The sequence below is a fragment of the Eupeodes corollae genome, chromosome 2 (assembly GCF_945859685.1).
Source record: "Eupeodes corollae chromosome 2, idEupCoro1.1, whole genome shotgun sequence".
Classification (NCBI taxonomy): Eukaryota; Metazoa; Arthropoda; class Insecta; order Diptera; family Syrphidae; genus Eupeodes; species Eupeodes corollae.
In genome coordinates, this window is record NC_079148.1 from 57,899,615 (window position 1) to 57,922,779 (window position 23,165).

General features: G+C 38.4%; 1 protein-coding gene across 1 annotated transcript in view; it reads left to right on the top strand.

The window, feature by feature from the left end:
- Window positions 1-16,550, top strand: part of LOC129945537 (dual specificity protein phosphatase MPK-4) — a 172,917-nt gene extending 156,367 nt beyond the window's left edge. The window contains exon 7 of the transcript XR_008781501.1: window positions 16,438-16,550. The gene's annotated coding sequence lies outside the window, so the exon portion shown is untranslated. The remainder of the gene's footprint in view (window positions 1-16,437) is intronic.
- The last annotated feature ends 6,615 nt before the right edge of the window (window positions 16,551-23,165 follow it).

Sequence of the window (23,165 nt, forward strand, 5' to 3'; positions counted from 1 at the left end):
ACAACTCGTCCCTGTAGATGCTGTCATATGCGGCCTTGAAATCGATGAAGAGATGGTGGGTGTCGATTTGGTGTTCTTGAGTTTTTTCCAGGATCTGCCGCAATGTAAATATTGGACCTGGTCTAAAACCACACTGATAAGGACCTATCAGGTTGTTGACGATGGGCTTTAGAGGTTCACATATTACGGCAGAGAAGATTTTATAGGCGATGTTAAGTAGACTCATTCCTCTATAGTTGGTGCAGTTTTGAGGGTCTCCTTTTTTCAGGATCGGGTAAACAATACAGAGGTTCCATTCATCGGGCATGCTTTCTTCCGACCATATCTTACAGATAAGTTGGTGCATGATCCTAACCAATTTATCTCCAGCTGCTTTAAAGAGCTCGGCATTCAAGCCATCTGCTCCAGTGGCTTTATTAGACTTCAACTTAGATATGGCAATCTTTACTTCGTCTAAGTCGGGAGGACGGGATTGTTGGCTTTCGTTCTCTATGTTAAATGGATCATCCTGCCTGACAGCGGAATTCAGTTCTTCGTCGCCGTTATACAGTCTGCAGAAGTGGTCCTTCCATATCCTCAGCATTGACTGCGGTTCCACTATGATGTTTCCACTTTCGTCTTTGCAGCCTTCGGTTCTAGGTTTATGTACCTATGAATTTCGTACCTCATTCCTGCTTTTATACCTCTCAACATCTTCGACCGCACGCTTCTCATGCCCTCTCTTTTTCCTTGTGAGAAGTCGGCGTTCCTCTCGCCTCTTCTGCTCATAGAGCTCACGAGCAGCTCTCGTCCTTTTATGCAGCGCCACTTTGCGTGCCTCTTGTTTGGCTGCATTTGCCTGCCGACATTCCTCATCAAACCAGGGGTTCCTTGTTGGTGGCTGTTTGAAACCTAGCACATCAGAGGCGGCTTCTCTGATTGCATCTTGGCAATGTTGCCACTTCTTTTCGATATATTGTGTTGGCGGCAGAAAACTTCGAGAGAGGTTACTTGTAACTCGGTCGGAAAAGGATTTGGCGATCTCTGGCGATTGTAGCCGTTCGACGTTGTACCTTCTCCCAGCACCTCCCTATTTTGCCTTGGGTCTGGAAATCCGAAGTCCTACCTTGGCGACAACGAGGTAGTGGTCCGAGTCGATGTTAGCTCCTCGGAAAGTTAGTACATACATAATGCTGGAAGGGTGTCTGGCGTCGATCGCAATATGGTCAATCTGGTTGACAGTAGATTGATCTGGAGAAGTCCAAGTTCCTTTGTGGATGTTGAGGTGTGGAAAACGCGTACTGGCTACCATTAGGTTTCGCCCCGCAGCAAAATCTATGAGCCTGAATCCATTGTCGGAAGTGTTGTCGTGCAGGCTGTTCTTCCCGATTATTCCACCAAAGATGTCTTCCCTTCCTAGCTTGGCATTAAAATCGCCCAGGACTATTTTAATATCGTAGCTAGGGCACTGCTCATATGTTTTGTCTAAGAGCTCGAAGAACATATCTTTAGTGTTGTCGTTTTTCTCTTCTGTGGGGGCGTGCGCCCATATCACGCTAATGTTGCCGAATTTAGCCTTGATGCGTATGGTCATGAGGCGCTCATTGATGCACCTATAGCTCAAGACTTCTTGCCTAAGTCTGGCTCCGATGACGAATCCGCATCCAAATAAGCGCTGTTGGTTTTCGTGGTAGCAATCACCATAGTAAATATCGCAGTTTTTCATCCTCTTTTTGGCCGGCCCATCCCATCGTATTTCCTGGATGGCGGTGATATCTGCTTTATATCGGTCTAGGGCCTCCGCTTATTCTTCGGCCGCACGTGGTCTGTTAAGGGACCTAACATTCCACGTGCATATCCGAAGTTCGTTGTCCTTTATTCGTTTGCGTTGGTTGTCAACAGTAAATCCGTCCGTATCCAAGGCTTGTTGGTGCTTCGCAACTATGAAAGCTTTTACGTGGCCAGGAAGTCACCCCGACGCACAACCTCTAACCTTGAGGGCCAGATCCTAAGTATAATTCCAAGGATGGGGAGCCGGATAAAACCGCTCCTTACAGGCCTGGGCTTCGAATAAGTCGAAGAAGCCCTATAAGGTGTTCACTAAGTAGTTCAACTTTACTGGAACTGTAGACGCCACCGTTGAATCCATCTCGGGAGTTCCTCCGCTGCCGTCTGGATAAGGAGAGGTGCCTTAGTGGAAACACCTCTCCCCACCTCTCTCGTTTGCTGCCCCCAACAACTTTCCACTGGGGTTGGAACCCAATCTCCAGCTGAGGTACTAGGCACCCGATGTGTACGACGGGGAGGTGAGAGTAGGAGTTGATAGACAGAGGTTGGTTTTAAGAAAAACCTGTGGACGCTTGTGTCCTCTTGAATGCACATGTCTACCATTTGAAACTAAAAGTGCTGACTACAAAACCTTTCATGTGTGTAGTACTTCAGAAACAAAAAAAGACTCATAGATTTTTACACAAATATTAAAAATGTACCATTAAGAGAAAACAAAAGTCTCAAAACAAGGAAATAAAATATAGTCCCGAACTTCAACCTGACTTCCATGTTAAATTTTTTCGTCAAAGCCAACCTTACTAACAAACTACACTCAATTAAAAACACCAATTTTTCCCTGAAATCAAGACGTTTTAATTAAATTTTCTCGTCTAAAAAAGTTTCTGTGGAGCTGTAAACATTTACATTTCTAATGGGGATAGGTGTGCCAGTGCCTATCCAGTTAATCACATGCATCGTCTATGGTAGGTTATGTATCTTAATTTGCATAATAATGTTAATTCACACTTGCAAATTTAATACCTTCCTTCTAGTGGCAATGTGGTTGTGTAAATTACATACACAACTTCACATTGAATTAAATTATGCAAATATGAAAGTTTATCGTTACTGGCGTTTACTCCAAGTAGCTACATCTAGCAAGAATGAATCAGGAGTTGTTTCATAATGATGAAGTTCTTTGATCTTATGTGACTGATTTCAATTTGCATATCTGGTAATGTTTCAAGAACGGGGTAGTATTTTTTGTTTAGAATTTGTAGGCTCCCACCAGAGGGTTCGAAATCAACAACAGTGAAAATTCCTCAATCATAATTTTATCCTTGCAATGGAAGTTTTTTCGATGATAAATAACAACTTTGTGTCAAATAAATTTGAAGCCCTGTAATTGTTTGAAAAACAAGAATTTGACCTTTAACCCATGAATAAAATGTCAATGTCAAATATTACACTATATACTTGTGCATTAAACGAAAATGCTTACTAAGATTTAAAGACAAACGAAAAATACTTATCTGATTTAAAACTATCTAAGTTTCTAAAGTAGCTAAAACTTAAGATAATACAGCAGTACAAAATTAAAAAAGATACGTTCCACGAAATACAAAATTTTACCAATATTTTATTTACTTACTTACTTAAGGTGGCGCTACAGTCCTGTGTGAACTAGGGTCCAACCCAACTAGGGCCTCAAGTTTGGTCCTAAGCTAGATGTCTCCAGCTTGCACCTACAAGTTAGGTGAGTTCACTTTCTTCTTGTGCGAGCCAAGTCCTGTGGGTGTGGATTCTAAGACTTTCCGGGTCGGAACATTGGTTTCCATGCGCCTGCGCTCTTCGTGAACCAGCCATCTTAGTCGTTGGACTTTTACCCTTCTGGTTAAGTCTACGTCGTTGTACAGCCTGTAAAGTTCATCGTCCCATCTTCTCCTCCACTCCCCTTCTAAGCATACGTGACCGTGGATCACATCAAGAACTTTTTTCTCGAAACGACGCAAGGTGCTTTTATCCGCTTTTGTCAAAGTCCATGCTTCTGCACTGTACAGCAGGACGGAGATGATGACGGTCAGCAACGACACTTTGGTCCTTCGAGAGAGGGCTTTGCTACTCAATTGCTTTCATAGCCCAAAGAGACAGCACGCGGTTGGTAAGAGTTATTCTTCGTTTCATCTCAGCGCTGGGTTTGTTTTCTGCGTTAATAGCGGAGCCTAAGTAGATGAAGTCCTTGACTACCTCAAAGTTACGTCTGTCGATGGTGACGTTTTGACGAAGACGTCGGTGTTGTATGTCCTTTCTTGACGACACCATGTACTTTGTTTTGCCCTCATTAACCGTGAAACCCATTTTTGCCGCCTCTGGCACAATACTCAGAAAAGCCCTATTAATATCACGCTGAGTTCTTCCGATTATGTCAATGTCATCAGCATATGCCAGTAATTGCACAGACTTTTGAAAGATAGTGGCTCTAGTGTTGACGTGTGAGCTCTGCACTATTCTTTCAAGCACGATGTTAAAAACATCACATGACAGGGCATCACCTTGTCTAAAACCTTTTTTGACATCGAAAGGTTCTGTTAAGTTGTTTCCAACCTTTATGGAGCATCGTAAATTCTCCTTGGGCATCCTGCATATAGGGACGAGTTTGGCAGGGATGCCAAAATTAGACATGGCTTTATACAGCTTGTCCCTCTAGATGCTAACACATGCGGCCTTAAAATCGATGTAAAGATTGTGGGTGTCGATTTGATGTTCTTGGGTTTTTTCTAGGATCATAATGTGAATACTTGATCGACTGTGGACTTTCCTGGTCTAAAACCACACTGATAAGGACCTATCAGGGTACTAAGCCAATAGGAATTTCATCTCAATGCGAACATATTTGAGATCACTTAGTTTGGGACTTTCATTTTTATATGTTCACTTCAAAAAGTAAAAGTTCGGCACATTCGTCATGGCAGCATTCGGCTTTTTATAAAAATTCAACACTAAACAGGATAGTCTTCGATTTTAAACAATTAGTGCAACTATTAGTTTTTAAGCAAAAAGATATTATCTTGGTTTTTTATATGACATTTTAACTGACCTTGATTAAAGCTAATAATTGCAATCATGTTGGTCTAGCAATATTTGTGATAAACCAAATAATCAGGTTTGGAGATTATCACCGATATTTAAACTTTGGAAAATACGGATACTGCTTCTTTTCGAGTGTTCTTCGGAGAGATTTGGCGATATTTTTACCGAGAACTGTTGTTGATGATTGGAGGCAAAAGTCGTTCCTGTCATTTGTGCTCCATGTTCATCAAGGTTGACCATCTAAAATATTATTAGTCACATGAAGATCATTACATTTTTGTTCTATTCTCCCGAACTCTGGAGTAGTGCAACTTAAAATAATGAACACAGCTAGAACTTTTTAGTATTTTATTTAGACTAAAGTTAGAACACGTGAAAAACCACTTGAATAATTACAATAATTTCTATAGGTCTAGTCTTAAAGTAAACACCATATTTCCACACTCCTTTAATTCGTAGGATGGACCGAAACAAATTTGTTTCCATTTTTAACATGGCGCATGGATCTGGACGTTTAACCCGTACTTCTTAGAGAACCTATTGAATATAAGTAATCGGTTGAAATCCTAACTGATAAAAGTTTAAAGTGATATAAAGATACGAGGTTGGGCTGAAAATGAAAAAAAATTCATTTAGTTCAAAATCTAAGAGTGTACTTTTGGTGAAGAAACTAGCGTTTCAGAGTTAAAATTAACAAAACTTAATGAACACAAAATTACTACTCAATAACATCCTAAAACATAAATAAAAACAGGCTGGGATGCGACCCACACTGATAACTTCCCATCTCGTGTGTCGATTTGTCTTGCTTAAAAGGTTTGTAGGTTTTCGTGTTTTGTTAAGGAAGTTGTCAGTTGAATTATTCTAAGAAATTTAAAAACTACTAAAAATAATTTGCATTTTATGAAATAGTTTGATTTCAAAATCTTTTTTTGCTAACGAGATTTTTAGTCAAAAACCAATTTTTACCAATTTTAGTAAAATCTCTTAAAAGTTTCTAAATTTGTGTACTATTTTTTGTAGATTTTATTTTTGTTTGTAAAGAAACGGAGTGTTGGATTTTTTTCAACATTTTACTGAATGTTGAAAATAATATTTTCAATAAGAAAAAATCAGTTCGAAGGCATAATCTTAAATTTTTTAAAAAGGTATTTGAGCCGAAAATCAATTTTGTAAAAAAACTGTCAAATCGATTTCCTCAAAATTTTACCAGATATTAAAAACGAAGATAAAATAATTTTTTGTTCGTAAAATATTCGATTTATAATAAAAAAAGTTAATTGTATTTTTTTTTCCAAAAATATACTAGTTTGGTATCATGTTAGGATAAATAATTTAAAATTTAATTTAAGTCGCTAGCGTTATTGGTTTTGAGATATTTTGAGTTAACTAACATTTTCACCTTTTTAAAAAAAAAACTTCCCGGACGTACCAACGTACTTACACACGCATGCACTGCAGAGACATCTCTTTAAATATGTTTTATTTCGATTTTAGGGACCTTGAAACGTCGAGAAATATCATTGTTTTCAATTTGACAAATCGGACCAATTACAATAACTTTCCAAGTTGAGTCTAAATCTCAAATTGTAGTTAATTTATTTTGCTTTAAAATCGTACAATATCTTTGCGTAATAAGGGTAATAAATACCATGTTGCGTTTGGAGCTCAAGGACAGTCACTTGGATTATTAATTGGGCCAACATCATAAACAAGTTACATTGTCTGATGTACATATATATAATCACTGGACTAATAATACAAACATTTAAAAATTGATTCTCGACTAAAGTATCTTAAGAACAAAGAAAGTCTTCAACATTTTTACATCTTGTTATAAATACTAAGTAAACATTTTACAATTTTCGACAGATGGACAAGTTATTAGGGTGGGTCGAATCCCAGTCTAATCATCGTATTTATAACTTTTAAAGTAGTTTTTTCTTATTTTAATTTGTTTAATGAGATTTTTTTTTAAAGCTCTATGTTTTTATTTAAAAACCCCAAGTTAAACATATGACAAAAAAAATATCGTCAGCTTATTTTGAGCTTCCAACAAATGAAACACATCTGCATTTTTGTCTTCATAAAGAAATATAGTGCGATTGAAAAATTGAAAAAGTGCATCCAAAAGAGGGGTGGAAAAAATGTTAAGATTAATGCAATGACGACAATCTGGTTCACAAAGCTTCTACATACACCCAGCCCAGCATATCTGGTGATAAAGCAATTTAGGAAATTGCGTTTTCTATATGCAGCACCGCCCGCCGCAGCAATATAACTCGTATGGTTGTATAAGATAGATTAACTGTCAAAGAAATTTTAATTTTCATTAATTTTGTCAAGAGCTTAGTTGTTTTTTTTTTTAGTGCTGTTTATTTAAGCTTTGGGGAAATTGTTGATAGAAACTAGAGACAGCAGTAAACAACTTTGTAAGTCTAGAAATGTCATACAATGCGTATGGTTGCACTTAAATACAATTTTAATGAAAGAAAAAAATGTAAACTAAAATTAGAACTGTTGTAATTATGTCGGAAGGTTGATTTTTAATATGTTTGTTTTTCAAAAAGAAATAAAACGCATATAATTAAACTGTACTATAAAGATAAGGGTTTGCTAATATGTTTTAGTAATAATTTCCGGCTAGTGGCCGTCACGGCTTTCTTAAATGAACTTCCGTCCAAAGGCCTAATTTTCGACCAAATTTTGCAGTAATTGGGGCCATATTCAGAAAGAACCCTTCGAATATTCTCTTCCAAGGCGCGAATTTTCTCGGACTTGTTTTTTTTACACTTCAGAATTTTCAGAAAGTAGTTAGCTTATAGCAAGCGTAACACTACGATCAGAGGCATATTATAAGTGCAGGCGTAAAATAATAAAATTAAACCCGAACAGATTTGCTGTGATATATAACAATCAAACACACTACCTATTCGTTTTTTAGTAAAAGTAAACGTCTGGCATTTTAAAGGGTTAAGGGCAGGGCTATTTTTCCCACACCAAAATGTGAAACTATCAATCACGGGTGGACTTTATTATTTTAAAAATCTTCATGTCGTCAGCAAAAATAAGAACTTCACTTGAGCGTAGACATGACGATACATCATTAACAGACATAATGTACAGAAAATGGCCAAGATGGCTTCCCTGGGGAAGATTGAGCATCAAAAGGCTCAGAATGACAATTTCTAAATTTTACCTCATGGAGAGAAGTTAAAGTTGTCTTTATACCTAAAGCAGGTAAATGCTCCCAAGTTAATCCTTAAGATTTACTACCTATAAGTCTATCATCATTCCTTCTTAAGACCCTGGAAAGATTGATTGATATCCATTTAAGGGCACGTATCGATACAAGACTTCTGTCTTCGTCTCAACATGCCTACTGTAAGGGTAAATCGGTGGAAACAGCGTTACAGTTCACTATGGTTGCTTTCCTTGACATCGAAGGTGCCTTTAACAACGTGGACACATCTGCAATCACTTCTGCACTGACATCTCTAAATGTAGAGAGTTCGCTTCGGGAGTTAATTCATTTAATGCTTACTAACAGAATAATTAATTCAAAACTGGGCAACTCTTCTAGCAGACGATTCGTTAGTAGAGGGACACCGCAAGGTGGTGTTCTATCCCCTCTCCTCTGGAACCTAGTGGTGAATGAAATCCTAACTAGTCTGGATGCGGAGGGTTTCAGAGTGATAGCCTATGCGGACGACGTTGCTATAGCAGTTTCAGGAAAGCATCTTAATATCCTAAAAGAACTCTTACAAAATGCCTTGGACAGACTAATACTCTGGGCTGATCGGTGTGGACTGGGTGTTAACCCACACAAAACCGATCTGGTCTTATTTTCGAGGAGATACAAAATTCCATTTGTCAACCCTCCTTACATTAAAGGAATCCAATTAAAATTCTCAGACGCGGCCAAATACCTAGGTCTTGTCTTAGACAAAAAACTAAATTGGAAATGCAACGCACAGGAAAGAGTCAAAAAAGCTACTGTAGCTCTCTTTTCTTGCAAAAAAGCTATTGGTAATAAATGGGGTTTACAACCCAGAATCACGCATTGGCTATACACATCGGTAATCAGACCTATTTAACGAACGGTGTAGCAGTATGGTGGACTGCTTTAGAGAAAGGTATAAACAGGGATAAGTTAAATAAAGTTCAACGTTCAGCCTGCCTATGTATAAGCGGATCGCTTCGCACGACGCAGTCTGCAGCACTGGACACCTTGCTCTACCTTACACCTCTTGACATGTTTAGCAAACAAATAGCTGCAAGCTCTGCTATTCGCATCAATGCTTCGTCGCAGTGGACTAACAACAGCATTGTCCACTCCGTAATTCTAAGGTACTTAGAATCAATTCCAAAGCACACAGACTACACCATCCCCCAACTACAATTCGATAGGAATTTCCAGATTTCTATACCTACCAGATCTTTTTGGGAGGATAGGACATTCTTAGAGGATGAGTCAATCCACTTTTACACAGATGGCTCAAAGACCAAAGAAGGGGTTGGTGGTGGTGTGTACTCTGAACGACTGAAATTAAGTCTCTCATTCCGCCTTCCCAATCATTGTAGCGTGTTCCAGGCGGAACTTTTGGCGATTAAGGAAGTCTTGTCTTGGCTCAAAGAAAACGTGATATCAACATCTGATATCCGTATTTTCTCCGACAGCCAGGCCGCTATCAAATCTCTGGACTCAGTCTCTACAAAACTCTATAACAGTCCATAACTGTCGATCTTCTCTAATGGAAATGGCGCAACAGTTTAATATTCACCTTTGCTGGGTGCCGGGCCATAGAGACATTCCAGGTAACTGTAAGGCAGATGAACTCGCCAGGAACGGTACAATACAACCCATCCTACCACGTTTGGCAAGTACTGGCATACCAATCGCTACTTGTAAACTGCTACTAATGCAAGACGCTGTGAGGAGGGCAGGCACCAGGTGGACCAACATCACCACGTGTCAAGCCACAAAAAACATCTGGCCAACACTGGATTTAAAACGTTCAAGGTGCTTGCTCTCTCTAAGCAGATCGCATATAAGCTCGATAATAGGTGTCATAACCGGACACTCTCTAATAGGAAAGCACGCCATGAGACTAGGCGTATTCTCAAATGACTTTTGCAGAAGCTGTATGGACGAGGAAGAGGAAGAAACGGTTCTTCATCTTCTCTGCACATGTCCTGCTCTAGCTCGAAAACGCAAGAATTACCTAGGAGAATTCTTCTTTAACGATCTAAACGATCTAAATCGTATCGGGATAATCAGCCTCTCACGTTTCGTAAGAGACTCTAACTGGTTCCATTGAGCTTAGGAGGAAGCCTCAAGATTCATGTGGTATCACAATGGGCCATTAAACTGGCCTAAGTGTGTCCGTTCCATCTTGGACAGCCACTATAACCTAATCTATAACCTAACCAGTGTTGAGCAATTCAGATGAGTTTATATTTTCACTCAGCCAAGTTTCAGTTAATGCAATAATAAAATAAGGGCAATCAACAGCAGCAACACAAAAATCACTTACTTTTGATCTCATACCCCCCGCATTATGATAGAAGAGAGAACAGGACGAATAATGCATAGGATGAGTTTGAGCAACAGGAACAGGAAATATATTAGCTAATCGGTCGTTTTTATTTCCGCAGTTTGGTCGTTTTTTGGATGGAAATTAAAAACTCTGACACGAACACACGAAATTTAACAACAAATTTGCAGGCACTCCAAGTTTAAAATTTATGTACTTAAGCTCTTTTATTTCAACATTTAATTTTATCAGCTTATAGCAGCATAATTGTGATATATCAACGTTAAATGCTGAAGATACATAGTCCAATATTTCATCGCAAGCTGTTTCTGGTTTAAAAGACGATAGTTGAAGCCATTTCCATTTATGTATAACGCTTAACATACAAGAAGATTGGACATTTGTTCCAACGATTTGGTTAATACGCTTAGTTGTGCGCTAAGTTGGTTAAAAGCTTCAGAAAAGTCAGTGTACCTTGTTCTACATAGTTTGAACATATGTTTGAGAACGTGAGGAGATTGCTAAAGGTTGATCTTTTTTTCAACCTGTTCAAACAACAATGGGCATGTAGTTTGTTAAATCCGCCTTGTTACCTTTATTGAAAATTGGTGTTAGAAATGATTTCTTCCATATACTGTGAAATTTGCCTGTTTTTAGTGAAAATTTGAAAAAGAACGTAATTAGCATTACTACACTATACTATCGGGGGAATACCATCGGGACCGGCTGAGCAGCCATCATTCAACGTGGATAAAAGATCAAGGGTTGTACTCTGTAACACAGAGATGTGACTACAGCTAGTCTGCGAAAGGAGTGAAGGTTATGAAAATATACTTCATGAACTTCTTTAGATCTATTAACAAATGATTCACGGAAATTTGTTGCGAAAGCGTTACAGATATCAACAGTTTTATCTAATGAAAGGTTCTTGCTTATACAAGCGACTTCGCATAATTCCACGCCAAATAGTCCCGAGGTTTTAAATAGCGTCGCGTCACGGGCCTCTGGCGAGATAATGAGCTGACCAAAAGTTTTCTTCTATAAATTAATTGTATCGTTGTGTTGCCTGTATGGCATGTAACGACATACATTCAGGAACAAAAAGCCATTAATTATAGCTCTATAGCTTTGGTCATCTCGTTTTGGGCTTATTCACCGAATGTGCGATGCAGTTGTCTGTCGTTCAATTTCAATTCTTGCACAAATTGGATTTTGTTCGCCCGCAAACCAAGATTCTTCATAAACTAAACTGAGCATAAATCGAGTGACAGCTGTCAAAAAATTTAACCCTGAAAAAAGTACTTTCGGGTTGAAAACCGCACGTTTAAAAACACCCGTTTTAACACTCCCCTCCCGTATTTAAATTTTGTAGTTGTTTGAGCTCGCATTGATTATAAAAGTTTTGCGCTAAAATTATGCGTTCAGTTTTTCAAAACTACCCATCTAATTACTACTAAGCAACTGTAGCAAATTTCGTGTTTTCGTTTTATGTTTTTGAAATTCATTTATTTTTTCTTCTTTACAAGAATTTTGTTGTTCCTTGCACTCTTCTCTTTTATGGTTACTGAATTTTATTTGCATAAAACATTTCGATAGAACAGTTTATTTAGTTAGAACAAGGTAGGTAACATCTCAAAACATTTAAATGTAACGTAGAACATTGTCGGCTGACTACTTAATTCATTGAGGAAATGTAATACTTAGGAATTTCTTATACAGTGTGGATTTTAAGATTGAAAGTAAACTTCAAAATGTAAAATAGAAAGAAATGGATGTACCCTACCCATTCGGTAGGGTACATCATTTATTAGAAAGAAGGATGAATTTCAATTCTGAATGTCAAGGTTTCAAAATATTGTACAAGTTTTTTTTTTGTTGTATCGTTACACAGCGAGAGAGAAATGTTCACTTATTTTCATAAACTGATGCTAATAGAAGGGTGATGTAGTGGGTGAGCAACAGAAGAAATCCTTGAGTTAATGAGGTAATTTAAAGTCAAAAACTTATTCGTTATCACTTCCTGTTCAACTTAAGACGTTAATGGTTTATGGTATACCTTATTTAACAAGCTGTAACATTGATTTTTAATAGTGTTCACGTAATTTATTATTAACCATTTTTTTCGTACTTCTATATCCTTCCTTTTCGTTTGCAGTAAAAGCCTTTTATCAAGTTAAAGGTTTTTGAATTGGAGTTTTGATATTTCAATCAAAAACTCTTTCTTAAAAAGATATCAATGGATTTAAATTGCAATTTTAAGTTAAAAAAGTATGCCATTAACAATGGAATGGAAAGTGTTCTCGAAAGGTGACGGTGCAGCATTATATCCTTTTTATGAATTTTTCCATAAAAACTTTGGCCATTCGATGCTGTATTTTTGTCGGTAACTTCGCGTACTTCATTTTTAAGCTTCTCATATGAAGTTATGGAAATGGGTCCAAATTGTCGAATTGAAAATGTTGATATTTCTCAACGTTTAGAGAGATGTCTGCGTGTGCGTTTGTACGTACGTTCGTACATTCGTACTGACATATGTTGCGAAGCACCAACAAACCTCGGATACGGAAGGATTTACATTTGATAACCTACGCAAACGAATTTAGGACAACGAACTTCGGATATGCACGTGGAATGTTAGGTCCCTTAACAGTCTACGTGCGGCCGAAGAATAAGCGGAGGCCCTAGACCGCTATAAAGCAGACATCAACGCAATCCAGGGATTACGATGGGATGGGAAGGGCAAAAAGAGCATGAAAAACTATGGTGACTGCTACCACGAAAACCAACAGCGCTTATTTGGATGCTGCTTCGTCATTGGAGCCAGACTTAGGCAAGGAGTCTTGAGCTATATGTGCATCAATGAGCTCCTCATGATAATACGTATCAAGACTTAATGCACCAACATTAGCCTGATATGCGCGCACGTCCCCACAGAAGAAAAAGATACGTTCTTCGAACTCCTAGACAAAACATATGGGCAGTGCCCTAGCTACGATATTAAAATAGTCCTGGGCGATTTTAATGCCAAGCTAGGAAGGGAAGACATCTTTGGTGGAATAATCGGGAAGAACAGCCTGCACGACAACACTTTCGACAACGGATTCAGGCTCATAGATTTTGCTGCGGGGCGAAACGTCATGGCAGCCAGTACGCGTTTTTCATTCTTCAACATTCACAAAGGAACTTAGACTTCTCCAGATCAATTTACCGTCAACCAGATTCACCATATTGCGATCGGCGCAAGACACGCTACCCAAGGTAGCACTTCGGATTTATAGACCCATGGCAAAACAGGGAGGTGCTGGGAGAAGGTACAACGTCGAACGGCTACAATCGCCAGAGATCACCAAATCCTTTTCCGACCGAGTTACAAGTAACCTCTCTCGAAGTTCTCTGCCGCCAACACAATTTATCGGAAACCAGTGGCAACATTGCCAAGATACAATCAGAGAAGCCGCCTCTGATGTGCTGGGTTTCAAACAGCCACCAACAAGGAACCCCTGGTTTGGTGAGGAATGTCGGCAGGCAAATGCAGCCAAACAAGAGGCACGCAAAGTGGCGCTGCATAAAAGGACGACAGCTGCTCATGAGCTCTATGAGCAGAAGAGGCGAGAGGAACGCCGAATTCTCAAAATTAAAAAGAAAGGGCATGAGAAGCGTGCGGTCGAAGATGTTAAGAGGTTTAAAAACAGGAATGAAGTTCGAAAGTTTTATGAAAAGGTGAAACGAAATTCACAGGTACATAAAGCTAGAACCGAAGGCTGCAAAGACGAAAGTGGAAACATCATAGTGGAACCGCAGTCAATGCTGAGGATATGGAAAGACCACTTCTGCAGACTGTATAACGGGGCGAACTGAATTCCGCTGTCAGGCAGGATGACCCATTGAACATAGACGGCGAAATCCAACAAGCCCGTCCTCCCGACTCAGCGTGATGTCAATGGGGCTTTTGTGTGTATTGAGGCGGCAAAAATGGGTATAACGGTTAATGAGGACGAAACAGAGTACAGGCTGTCATCAAGAAAGGACATACAACACCGACGTCTCGGTCAAAACGTCACCATCGACAGACGTAACTTTGAGGTAGTAAGGGACTTCCCGTATGCATCGAAGGTGTGTGGATTAGAAGATGGAACGACGAACTGTACAGCGACGTAGACTTAGCCAGAAGGGTAGAACTCCAATGACTATGGCTGACTCACGTAGAGCGGATGGAAACCAATGCTCCGGCCCGAAAAGTCTTCGAATCCACACCCACAGGACAGCGCAGTAGAGGAAGACCGCGGATCAGGTGGCGCGCACAAGTGGAAGGTGACCTCACCCAACTTGGAGCGCGAAACTGGAGACATCTAGCTAGGGACTGAGCTAGATGGAGAAGTTTGTTAGGTGAGGCCCTAGTTCACACAGGACTGTAGCGCCACCTTAAGTAATGAAGAAAGTAAGTTTAAGTAAGACAAATCAACAGACCGGATGGGAATTTATCAGTGTTGGTATCATCCCAGCCTATTTTTAAGGTATTGAATTGATTGTGAAGTATCGGCATAGACCTTATCTCTCACGTGTCTTTAACCAATACCGTTTAAAGGTGGATTTATCACCATCAAGATATCAGTGATCAATTGTGATAACCCCTTTGGTAAATGACAAGGTCAGGAACATATTTCATAAGATTTTTATTGTTGTTTGTGTCTCAGACAGTGCCGCCGCTGCTTTGACCGCCTTGTTGAAAGAAACCTTGTCTATATCAATAAAATTGTTAAGACCCTGGTTTCATTGCGAACATGTTGTGTAATGTCGTTAGGGGAATGTTAGATGCTCATTGCTCGAGTGATGCACATGGTTTCGATTCTTCACATCACCAATTCGTATTTTGTAATAATTTGTTTTTCAATGCTCTTAACATTCTTGAAGTGCGCTGTAAATGGGAGCATTTTTGGAAAGACTAACGATTTTAAAAGAGTTTTTCCTCTGTACAAAATATATTAATCCTGACAATTACTGCCCGATACTATTTAGAAATCGGAAAAAAAGCTAAATGCTTTCTGATAGAAGACAATTTTTTACAATCTTTCGAACCATTTCATATCTGCAAAGATCCTTAAATAACTGCAACAGCTTTATTACGAAAATGAATGAGGTTGCAATATATCAACGAAATGGTATCTAACAGAAACAGTAGCAAAGCAATGCTGCCTCATTGGTCCACTTCTTTTCTCTATCTGTTTTTAATATTGTTTGACCGTAAGAAAATGATGCAACTGATAAATGAACACATTTAAAACGTACATTTTAAGACGTCCATTATAAAACACGAAGCTACACACACTGAACAAAAATTATATATAATATCGATGTATGTCTTACATTGAGCTGCTCTACATTTGGAAAATGTAAAAAACATTTAGCAAATATACCATATATTGGAAAAATGTACCAAAATTATTCGGTTTCTATGTACCGTACATTGTTTCAATGTTATAGGGTACGTTGATCGACTCCCATACTAAAAATTGACGAAATCGACGCAGTTCGAATTTTAATGTACTTTTTCGTTAGTTGATGTAACGATTTCATAAGATTATATATTGAATCAATGTATTTACATTAAAATCAATGTAATAGGTACATTGTTCCAATGGACTTTTTTTAAATTGTCTCAATGCAAAGATACATTGCGGCGATGTGCAATTGACACTGTGCCAATTTAATTAGTACATTGAACCAATGTATAAAGTACATTGCGCCAATGTATAATGAATTAAAGTAAATATTTGAACTTTATCGCAATTTTAACTCGGAAATTGGGACATTGGCTCAATGTACTTACATTCAAATTTTTAAGTAAATGAAGGTTAAGGAAAGGGAAATGATAAAGCTTTTGGAATCTATAAGATTGGAGGATTTCAATGAAAACCTATTTATATTATTGAGAATTATTGATCAAACAACTACATAAAATAACAAATTTTGTAGATATTTTTAAACTATTCACCTTAAATTACAACTTTTTTGAATAAAAGTCTCTTTTTAACTAAGAATAACTTTTTCTTTTTATTTTCAGATACCAGAAACGTAGTAATTTTGCATTGTCTGCACGGATATTTGATGACTTCACAAAAAGCCGTAGTTAAGGAAAAAACGGGTAAAAAAGTAACCTTAAGTACACTATTAAAGTTTCTTAAGCATTCCTGTTTATCGCAAAATCACCAGAGGAAGTATAAGATCATCTTCTACACTTGCAACAGAGATCGGGAGCAATACAGCCGTTCGTAAATGCTGTGGGTGAGGGGATCACAGAATGTAAAGATTTTTTTGTTTATTTTGATGGTGTTAAATTTCAATTTAAAATTCTTATTGGAGCAGTTGACATTTGTTTTTGATATTTTTGATTTGCACTATCCGATTGCATGTTCTTCTTTCAATCCTAGAATTCAAATTCTTATAGATTTTCTTGAAAAAAAAGAAAAATTGTGAATAAACTTTGACTTTATATACTATTATTAATACTATTGTATTATATTAACATTTTAAAATATTTATTTATTATTATTTGTATAACAAAAAAAGATTGACAATAAATCGAACCATTCCAATGCAAAACTAACCTTCTTGTGTTTTTATTGTATTAAGATATTTTTGAAATTTTTAGCACTCGAAAATGTAAGATTGAAGAAGTTTAAGGACCTTAAGTAAGTATGAAACAAATTACCATTATCTACCTAGTACATTGGATAAATGTACCTTGTACATTGGATCGATGTACCTAGTACATTGGATCAATGTACCTAGTACACTGGATAAATGTACCTAGTACATTGGCTCAATGTACTGTACATAATTAAAACTTATTGGTTCAATCAACTTTGTACATTGGCTGAATGTACTTTACATAAATTCATTAAAAAACCTATGAAGCTTCCAGCAAAGCTTTTTTATGGTTTAATGTACTGTGTACATTATTTTAATGTACCATACATTAACTTAATGTATAATATACATTGGGATCCAAAAATCAGCTTAATGTATTTTTTACATTGCCTAATGTAATGCAATACACTGGCGCAATGTTCTTCAACATCAGCTAAAAATAATGTAAAAAACATTGGGACAGTGTAGTTTTACATCAATATTACGTACCTTTTTTTCAGTGTATATACTACACACGGAGCCCGGCTTACTAATATTGTTTACATAGACCCTGAAGCTCCATCTTGACAGCACCTTATTTTTAAAATTGCTTTGCATCTAAAAAACTGCAACAAACAATGCTTCTAGTCTGTTTTCTGCAGAGAACATACCGCTAATAAAATAACTAATGAACACTGGCCAATGCATGACCTCCTTATAAAAGTTTAGTCCACACAATTTGCATTCTTCCACGATCAAATCCAAGATAGCAAAATGATATCGAAGTAAAAGCCCTTCACCACACCTAGGATCAAAGAACTACTTCCTGATGATCTGAGTGTAGATATGATTCTGACAACCTATAACACCAAAGGTGAACTCTTGGGTTCTAAATGCAAACCATACGAAACAGACTCAGAATCACGTGTCACAATGCTGTGTTGCACGTAGCCCCGTCCTGTTGGAACCACGTGTCGTCTAGGTCCATATGGTTCAATTTGGGACATAAGAAATTAGTCACATCGTTATGAGAGACCTGTTGAGAGAGACCGCCTCACTAACGTTGTTTTCAAAAAAGTACGAACAAGCTGTAACTTTTTTAGGATGCATTATCATCTAGTGAACCTCGGGTGGGTTGGTGTCATCCCATATACGGCAATTTTGCTTGTTAAATCCATCAAATCAGCCATTCATTAAAAAATGTGCCTCCTCAGTAAATATGATTTTTCAGCCAAAATTGGGGTCCTCTTCCAAAATATTCGAAGACCAGTTAGCGAACAAACGGTGGGAAGCGTTGAAGTCTGAGAAAGGCCGAGTTCTTGTGCACTGCGAGGAATAGACTGCCTCTGGTTCTGCTGAACACTTTCACGGAATTCTCGGTTGATCTTACGTTCCTTGAACGTACGGGTTAACTGAACCGGTCGTCTCAAATTTGGCCACCAAACGTTGAAGAGTAATATGGGAGCAATGCGCTTAACTTTTGCATTAATGAGCACTCATTTTGATAATAAAGTTTTATCGTTTTTATCGGTCTTCCTCTGCTGCGCTTTCCTGTGGGTGTGGATTCAAAGACTTTCCGGGCCGAAGTATTGGTTTCCATGCGCTTTTCGTGACCCAGCCATCTTAATCGTTGGACTTTTACCCTTCTAGTTAAGTCTAAGTTGCTGTAGAGCCCGTACATCTCTTCGTTCCATCTTCTCCTCCACTCCCTTTCGATGCATACGGGACCGTAGATCACACGAAGAACTTTTCTCTCGAACCAACCCAATGTGGTTTCATCCGCTTTTGTTATAGTCCACGCTTCTGCTCCGTATAGCAGGACGGGGGTGATATGGGTCTTATATAACAACACCTTGGTCCCTCGAAAGAGGACTTTACCACTCAATTGCTTTCTTAGTCCAAAGAAATAGCCGTTAGCAAGAGTTATTCTGCGTTTGATCTCAGCGCTGGTGTTGTTTTCTGCGTTTACAGCGGAGCCTAGAAAGTCAAAGTCCTTGACTACCTCAAAGTTACGTCTGTCGATGGTGATGTTTTGAAAAAGACGTCGGTGTTGTATATCCTTTCTTGACGACAGCATGTACTTTGTTTTGCCCTCATTAACCATTAAACCCATTTTTGCCGCCTCTGCCTCAATGCTCACAAAAGCCCCATTGACATCACGCTGAGTTCTTCCGATTATGTCAATGTCATCAGCATATGCTAGCAATTGGACCGACTTTGGAAAAATAGTGGCGATGTTAAGTAGATTGATTCCTGTATAGTTGGTGCAGTTTAGAGGGTCTCCTTTTTTCAGAATCTGCCAAAAAATACTGAGGTTCCATTCATCGAGCATGCTTTCTTCCGACCATATCTTACAGATAAGTTGGTGCATGCTCCTAACCGACTTATCTCCAGCTGTTTTAAAGAGTTCGGCTTTCAAGCCATCCGCTTCAGCGGCTTTATTAGACTTCAGCTTAGATATTGCAATCTTTACTTCGTCTAAGTCGGGAGGACGGGATTGTTGGCTTTCGTCGTCTATGTTGAATGGATCATCCTGCCTGACAGTGGAATTTAGTTCGTCGTCGCCGTTATACAGTCTGCAGAAGTGTTCCTTCCATATCCTCAGAATTGACTGCGGTTCCACTATCTTGTTTCCATTTTCGTCTTTGCAGCCTTCGGTTCTAGGTTTATGTATTTGTGAATTTCGTTTCACCTGTTCATAAAACTTTCGAACTTCATTCCTGCTTTTAAAATTCTCAACATCTTCGATGGCACACTTCTCATGCCCTCTATTTTTCCTTCTGAAAAGTCGGCGTTCCTCTCGCCTCTTCTGCTCATAGAGCTCATGAGCAGCTTCCGTCCTTTTATGCAGCCCCGCTTTGCCTGCCTGTTGTTTGGCTGCATTTGCCTGCCGACATTCCTCATCAAACCAGGGGTTCCTTGTTGGTGGCTGCTTGAAACCCAGCACATCAGAGGCGGCTTCTCTGATTGTATCTTGTTGCACTGGTTTTGGATGCATTGTGTTGGCGGCAGAGAACTTCGAGAGAGGTTACTTGTAACTCGGTCGGAAAAGGATTTGGCTATCTCTGGCGATTGTAGCCGTTCGACGTTGTACCTTCTGCCAGCACCTCCCTGTTTTGCCTTGGGTCTGGAAATCCAAAGTGCTACCCTGGCTACAACGAGGTAGTGGTCCGAGTCGATGTTAGCTCCTCGGAAAGTTCGTACTTTCATGATGCTGGAAGCGTGTCTGGCGTCGATCGCAATATGGTGAATCTGGTTGACGGTAGATTGGTCTGGAGAAGTCCAAGTTCTTTTGTGGATGTTGAGGTGTGGAAAACGCGAACTAGCTACCATGACGTTTCGCCCCGCAGCAAAATCTATGAGCCTGAATTCGTTGTCGTGCAGGCTGTTCTTCCCGATTTTTCCACCAAAGATGCCTTCCCTTCCTAGCTTGGCATTTAAATCGCCCAGGACTATTTTAATACCGTAGCTAGGGCACTGCTCATATGTTTTGTCTAGGAGCTCGAAGAACATATCTTTGGTGTTGTCGTCTTTGGTTTTGATTTTGAGAAAAACCTGTGGATGCTTGTGTCCTCTTGAATGCATATGTCTACGATTTGAACATCAATTTGGCATAAACAACCGAATAATAAACAAGAGACTTGACAGATGTCACCAAAAAAAATGGCCGTAGGGTGCCAAAATCTACCCGCGCCCATTTAAAACCTTATAAAAGACACCCAATATTTCATCGCATCGCATACAATTCAGGGGAAACTATGTATAAATGAAAACTCACTTTTTCGGTTGACGATGACGGCACAAACCAAGTTACACCATTGTGAAGTATGTTATTTTAGAAGAAAAAAAAACAATATACCTTAACCAAGTAAAATTATATCAGTGAACAAATTACTCAATTAACTTTATCAATTACAAAATAATAAGATAAACTTTTTCAATAAGCCCGTAGCCATTTAGATGACACTGACCCTCCCAATAATTGTTTAACCTAATTTATGTATTAGAAACCTTAATTTTCCTTTTTACTTTTTCCTTACACTTTGCCTCAAGTGTTCCAACAAAGAAGTCCGTGTATAGCACTTGTACGATACACGAAATAAAGAATTCCCTCTCGATTATAATAAATGCGGAATATTTTGTGTAATATTTCGTTTTCTTATAAAATATTTATCTTTTTTTCTGATATCCAAACATAGCAAGGTCATCTCCTGGTAATTATCTATCAGTTCAGTTCAGTTAAATAAACTTTGAAACTGCCCATGGAAAGGAAATTATGTACATAATATCGATTTCATTTCAGTATTCGTTTTTCTTTTTCTTTTTTATTTTTCAAAAATTAGGGAAATAATTAGGTTTTTTTTACCTGAAGGCAGGGATCTGCTGCAAACAGATTCTTTTTTCTTTGTAGGTCAGGTAGCCATCCAATAAAGAAGAGCAAAGTTGAGTTCATTTTTTTTTCTGGTTAGGTTTTATTTTATTTTTGGTCAAGATATACACAAAAATGTTAAAACAGAACCAGATATTGGGATTTCTTGTCAATTTTCTTGAAATTTTAAGATTTAAAGAGAAAAAACTTGTGATATTGTTCCATGAGTAACGGGTGCTTTCCTAGATCTGCGGTTTTTAATCTGGCAACGGAGTTGAGTTTTTGACAGCTGTCACTTGATTTATGCTCAGTTTGGTTTGACGTTTCATTATAAATAGATTTACTTAGGCTTGCAGAAATATTCTGGTTTGCGTCTTTGCGAGCTTACTAAATCCAACTTGTGCAAGAATTGAAGCAAGACGACCGGTGAATGTGCCCAAAACGAGATGGCCACCGATCCTAATTTTCACAAGAAATTTTGTATCAGCGATAAAGGTTATTTTTGGTTAAATATCGTAATTGTGATTACAGTCAACAAGCCATTGTTGAGACGCAGTTACAGTCGCTGTTTGGTGTACTCTTTAGGACTACGGAATTATTGGTCCATATTTCTTTAAAAATGAAGAAGGTCATAATGTAATAGTCAATGATAAATAACTTTTTCTTTCGCTCGACTATTTTTCTTTGGTCTGGGTGAAGTCTCTTGTCTTCGCAGATAAAGCCGAAACGATTGACGCTTTAACAGAAAATATTTGTCTGACATACTCGTATTGCCCCAATTTCTGGAAAAAGTGGTTCTAACTCACAATAGCAAGATGCGTTTTATATTTAATTTAAAACGCTTAAGAGTTTGAAGTGTCAAGTGCAAAAGTTTTAAATAATTTGAAATTTGTTAATCAGTTAAACATTTATTAGATCTTGCATACTAGTGAAACGTAGCATTAATGTATTTTTACTCCATCGTTTCAGTGACAAAGATACCACCGTAGCTAGGCTAGAAACAACCAAAGGAAGTTTCTGGCTGGTATCGGCGTATCTTGGGCATGACCACCTTGGCCCTCTCCCTAGAATAACCCTGGAGAAAGTCGTCGCTGAAGCGGAAAGGCAAAGGATCCGCCTAATTATTGGGAGCGATGCTAACGCTCATCATACTGTATGGGGCAGTACGAATATCAACGACAGAGGTGAGTCTCTTTTTGATTATATTCTTGGTACTAACCTCTTAGTAAGTAATATTGGTAATGAACCAACCTTCATAACTAAAACTCGACAAGAAGTCTTAGACATAACTCTTGTCTCAGATAGTATACACCATATGATCTTGGACTGGAAAGTATCCAAAGAACACTCGTTCTCTGATCATAGATAAACAGTGATTTTTTAAGAGCTTGAGAACTTTAAAAAAAAAAACGCATACAATTTGCAAAATCTCATCGATTCTTTATTTAAAACGTTAGATTGGTCCATGACATTTACTTTTTGAAGATAATTTCATTTAAATGTTGACCGCGGCTGCGTCTTAGGTGGTCCATTCGGAAAGTCCAATTTTGGGTAACTTTTTCGAGCATTTCGGCCGGAATAGCCCGAATTTCTTCGGAAATGTTGTCTTCCAAAGCTGGAATAGTTGCTGGCTTATTTGTGTAGACTTTAGACTTGACGTAGCCCCACAAAAAATAGTCTAAAGGCGTCAAATCGCATGATCTTGGTGGCCAACTTACCGGTCCATTCCTTGAGATGAATTGTTCTCCGAAGTTTTCCCTCAAAATGGCCATAGAATCGCGAGCTGTGTGGCA